This window comes from Scardinius erythrophthalmus, assembly GCF_964197995.2.
Source record: "Scardinius erythrophthalmus genome assembly, chromosome: 1".
NCBI lineage: Eukaryota > Metazoa > Chordata > Actinopteri > Cypriniformes > Leuciscidae > Scardinius > Scardinius erythrophthalmus.
Genome location: NC_138221.1, coordinates 13,860,796 through 13,866,795, shown reverse-complemented (window position 1 = coordinate 13,866,795; position 6,000 = coordinate 13,860,796).

The window sequence follows — 6,000 nt, the reverse complement described above, 5'->3', positions numbered from 1 at the left end:
ACTTCTTTGTTATTTGGATAGCGTTTTCCTGTTGGTTATACGGCGTGCGCGATATCCGCATTTCAAGATTGCAGAGCTTGATGTAATTGTAATAAGATAAATTACAGACGTTACAGATCTCTCGTGAAAAGGCTGTTAGGTTAGCGTTAGCTACATGATAATAACTAAACCATCTGAATAAAGTACCGTATCCAGACATAATATTTTAAACTAACCATTCGGAAACGTCCTGCTGGAGCTGCTGAGTTGCAACTTCTTCATCCGTTGCTTCTCCATCTGGATCAGATTCTGGGTCAAACTGAAATGCTTGAACGATTGCGTGTCTCCGTGCCATTGCAATATATCCAATGTAAACATGCATGGTCTACCATTGCCGCAGATGGTCAAGGCCACACCCACCCTCCACCTTACGCCGCCTTTCTCCTCCTCATTAACATTTAAAGCTACAGACACCGAAACGGCCTGTCTGAAGGAAGCTCATTCTGGGACTGGCTTGTAGTGGCTATAATTCTGCACCGAGGCTGAATTTTTGGAAAGAGATTTCAGATACAGTACTAGGGACCACTAAGGCCTATATTAAAGCCTACAAAAAGTAGCATGTCATGGGACCTTTAATCGAAATTAATGCGTTAATGTCACAGCCCTACTATTTATTATTGATTAATAACTGGATAATAAATCACTCAAATTTTTTTATATATATATCCCCCCCCCACCCCACAAAAAATGGTTTTAAGTCAGTTATTTATAATTTTTTAATTAAATACCAGTTTACATTTCCAAACATTCTTTTTGCCATTAATTGTAATAATCCAGTGAGATTTCTGTATGCACAAGGAATCTGACAACGGTATGATCTGATCTCACCATCAACCACACGTGTGCGGTTTCTATCCAGTGTGGATCATGTCTTTTCAGATGTTCTGACCGACTGAATCTCTTGTCACAGTGTGAACACTTGTAAGGTTTCTCTCCAGTGTGGATCCTCTCATGTTTTTTCAGACTTTCTGACTGACTGAATCTCTTATCACAGTGTGAGCATATGTAAGGTTTTTCTCCAGTGTGGTTCCTCTGGTGCAGTTTTAAACTGCTCACTGAAGTAAAAGTCTTCTCACACTCAAAGCACATATAAGCTCTTACACCATGAATTTTCTGATGTGCATGTACATATAGCAGCAGTGAAAAACTCTTTCCACACACAGAACATGAATGCGGCTTCTCCTTCGTATGAGTTGTCAAGTGTGTATTCAGGTTTGATGCACTAACAAATGTTTTGCCACACTGATCACATGCGAACGGCTTCTCTCCAGTATGAACTCTCATGTGAACAACAAGATTTTGTTTTGATGTGAAACCGTTTCCACACTGAACACACGTATATGCCTTTTCTCCAGTGTGGATTCTCGTATGAACATCAAGACGCTGTTTGGTTGTGAAACTCTTTCCACATTGATCACATGTGAACTGCTCTCTGGTGTGGATTCTCATGTGACGCTTAAGAATTTGATTGGTTGTGTAACTCTTTCCACACTGAGTGCAGGTTGTAGATTTCTTGGCTCTTCTTTTCTTTAAAATTGTCTTTTTAATCTTTGAGCGACTCAAAGTTTTTTCTCCAGGTTTGACATGATGTTCCTCCTCCACTTCATTCAGTTCTTCACTTTCCTCACTCACTTCCATCAGGTCTGACATGAAAGGGATAAAAAAAAGTTAATTGCATTTTCAGTACATCAAAACAATTCAAAGAGAGAAAAAAAACGTAACTTCCGGTAGACTTTCGGAAGAATCAAAAACAACCGAGGCTGTGTTATCTTTCTTATGCGTTATCATCTTACATTTCAATTGTCCAACATTATCTTAATGAGGACATTGTCAGCAATGCTGGTGTAAATCAGTAGTGATATCTAATTGAAGAGCTGCTCAGACCTACTGCCATGATACAACATGCTATTTTAGTGTGTATCTCTTTAAATGCAAATGAGCTGCTGCTGTCGGCACAGAGAGGCGGAGCCTCATGTTCACGATACGGAACGCGTGTCCTTGGAAAAGGTATAATTGGTGTATGATTTTTATGTAAAGTAGAGTTGGCTTGCGACCTCCTCGTGAGACTTTGACGCTGGCTCTACCAATTTAACTGCAAACTATTCTTCAGTAAATTTTTACTTATTTGATTGAACTTCACGACTCCTGGTCTTCTTTCATCATATCTGGTCCTGGGTCTGGCAACTGTACCCCCCTTACAGGAGTTACTGACAGCACGGGTTAGACCCGTGAATATTAGACTTGATAATATAACAGACTTTGTCAGAGGAAAGATAGAGGTTATCTGGAAAACAAAGCTTTGCGGTATATGCACCAGAAAGTAATGTAACTGGAAAATGTGCAGTAGGAACTTTAAAAAGTTTCTTTAGAGCAAATCATAAGGACATAAGATGGGATGAAAAGATTGAGGAGATAACTAATGTAAATCAAAAAGATAATAAGTAGTTAACTACTAAATAGTGTTACTAATAGTATTACTAATATAACTGTAAATAGTGTTTTCGTTTCTGTTATTATTTTGTAATTGTAATATGATATGCAACTGCAATCGCTCATTTCTTAGACTGGGCAAATGTATATTGTCCATCTAAGTATGAACTGATTGTTTGTTCTTTACTGTTATTGTGAAGCGTCCTTGGAGCAGAGCAAACTCATTCTAGCGCATGTGTGTGTGTGTGTGTGTGTGTGTGTGTGTGTGTGTGTGTGAGAGAGAGAGAGAGCGAGCAAGAATGCAGATTTATGGGGTAATAAAACTACTGATAGCGTGTCTCTGGATGGAGCAAAGTTAAAGAGAATAAAATAAGCAAAGTTGAACGTGAGTAAAAGTGTTCAATAACATCCGTCATATATGATACAAAGATAAATATGAAACGAGACTGGACATGGCAGAGCAAGTAAATGAGGCTGTAAACAAATAATGTAAATTTGTTGGCAATGGCTTGGATATCTAACACCGTAAGTATACAAATTAAGAAAACCCTTAACAGAAGGGGAATATGTGTTAGTGGAGTTTTAGAAGGGGAATAAAGCCCAATTTAAAGAGAAAAATCTTCTAACACAGAAAACAAGAACTTGCAACTTCAGAAGCAAATACTGAAGAGTGTTTAAGAAGGAGCCGAATGATTAATGACTAAGATGTTATTCTTAAAGTTAAATCTTAGAGTTCTTAGAGTTATATCTTTCAGGAGATAGAGTCTGAATCGAGATGTTGGGCTAACAGAGTGCTCCAGAATAACACAATGACAGGAGAAAGGCTTGTTTAAGTCAATTGTTGTAACATTGACAAATATATAAGTAGTCATGGTGGTGTTCTGGGTTGTAGTCAAAAATTTAATAACAATTTGGCTATAAAAAAATCAAGACACTGTGGAAAAAAGGTGAGACATATAGATCCTGGCTACAAAATGGATGCAACCTTTGTGATAGTGTCACGGGTGACAAAATGCTGGGAAAAGCGGAACCTTTGTTTTCTTTCCATGTTCCCCGAGGGGAATTATTTTGATGTAACACCTCACTCCGGTTCCGGGTGTAGCGGAGATATTGTTCAAACCATAGACATCATATAGGTAGACGCCCTATCGACCGCTACTGCCTATTGGCACGGACGAGCCGTGGGGCCGCCATCTTAAACCGGTCAACCGCTCCGCTCAGTGTAATCTGTTTGCCAGGTGTCAGCACATTTAATTAATCATATCTCACTGAATACCGAACCGATTTTCACGCGGGTTTTTTTGCTGCAAACGTCATACATGTAGCTATGATACAGGACACATTGCATATTTTATTCACAAAATACAATCAATAGTATGGTAATGTTAAATGTTAAATCTAACTTGTGAAAAGTAATCCCAGAGCGATGGTCCGCCGATTTGAGCAGGAATATGTTGCACAGTGCTCTGGCGTCTACTGCTGCTATGCAACGCAAATAGGAGTATGACCGGTTTAAGATGGCGGCCGCATTTCTTGCGCCCAGCGGCCAATAGGGCGTCTAGCTATATATGATGTCTATGGTTCAAACTAATTACCGCCGATGCACGGCAGGTGTGAGGGAGAGAGAGGAGCGGTGTTTGCACAGGCTTTCCGCTTCACAAGAGGAGGATAAAAGAGCCATTCGAAGTCGAGTTGAGGTCGAGGTTGGAACTGGTAAAAGTCAATCGGTGTTCAGTTGATCAGTGGTTTGGCTGGGTCTCTGTCGTTGTGTTTTGGGGTAGAAGATCTCCTGTTTGAGTGCTTACATTTGATGTTGTGATCCTGGAAATTTGTGTAAGTGAAGAACTGTCATTGGAGTCTGTCGTTTAGAACTGCTGGTGGAATACTACTGGATTGAACTGCTGCTTGGAACTGCGCTGGAAGAGGAAGGAAGAAAGATAAGTGAATTAATTTCATCATTGAATCAAATGTAAAGCTTGAAGAAAAGACTGTGGATGTGAAATTTACTGTTGGGGAGGACATCTGTTTCAGATACATTGGAGAGGAATTGAGAGTTGAATATTCCTGTTGAAATGCATGGATGAAGCGAGGCTTCTGATCAGCCCTACTGTGTGAGTGATTTGCAGTTGTTTGCCTTACCTGATACACGTTGAATTAATGCTGTGGATTTGTAGCGAACACGAGTGCTGTGTGCTATGCTGAGAAGAGTCTTCCAACGCCTGCTTTCATTCTTGTGAGATGATCTAGTGGTCTCCATCTAAATCCCAGAACGATACATTTGAACTGGTGAAGTAATGCTTTGTATTGTCCTCTCTTCCACTGAATATTGTCGTGAAGTAATTCCTCATTAAAGGCTTCTGTTAATCCTCTCCCTCTCTCTGAAAGTACAAGTCCCGTGAAGAACCGTATGACTGTGGAAAAGTCTGAACCGTTATACTTACTGATGGAGCGCTGAAGATGTACAACATCGCTGGTAAAGCTGCCTATTGAGTTTGAGAAACCTTACCTGTTATCTACTGTCTGAGTCCTGCAGATGTGCAGCAACGCTGTGAAGTGAGTTTTAAAGTCACAATTTCCCTCTCACGTCCTGTTAAGAGAATCTGCTGTTAAAAGAAGAAACCTTACCTGTTACCTACCGTCTGAGTTCTGCAGATGTGCAGCAACGCTGTGAAGTGAGTTTTAAAGTCACAATTTCCCTCTCACGTCCTGTTAAGAGAATCTGCTGTTAAGAGAAGAAACCTTACTTGTTACCTACCGTCCGAGACCTGCAGATGTGCAGCAACGCTGTGAAGTGAGTTTTAAAGTCACAATTCCCCTCTCACGTCCTGATAAGAGAATCTGCTGTTTGGACGAAGAAACATTACCTGTTACCTACCGTCCGAGACCTGCAGATGTGCAGCAACGCTGTGAAGTGGGTTTTAAAGTCACGATTTCCCTTTCATGTTCTGATGAGAGAATCTGCTGTTGAGAGAAGAAACATTACCTGTTACCTACCGTCTGAGTCCTGCAGATGTGCAGCAACGCTGTGAAGTGAGTTTTAAAGTCACAATTCCCCTCTCACGTCCTGTTAAGAGAATCTGCTGTTAAGAGAAGAAACCTTACTTGTTACCTACCGTCTGAGTCCTGCAGATGTGCAGCAACGCTGTGAAGTGAGTTTTAAAGTCACAATTCCCCTCTCACGTCCTGTTAAGAGAATCTGCTGTTAAGAGAAGAAACCTTACCTGTTACCTACCGTCTGAGTCCTGCAGATGTACAGCAACGCTGTGAAGTGAGTTTTAAAGTCACAATTCCCCTCCCACGTCCTGATAAGAGAATCTGCTGTTGAGAAAGTGAACATTACCTGTCACTTACCGTTTGAGTCCTGCAGATGTGCAGCAACGCCGTGGAGTAAGCCTCCCTAGTCACTATCGCTCCATTGTGTCCCGAAGACAGTGGAAAATCGTTCCAGCGGCTACTCCGGTCCAATAGCCCGAGAAGACAGGAGTTGCTCATTCTTTCCTCAAGTTGATTATTATTCAATAAAGATTGTTA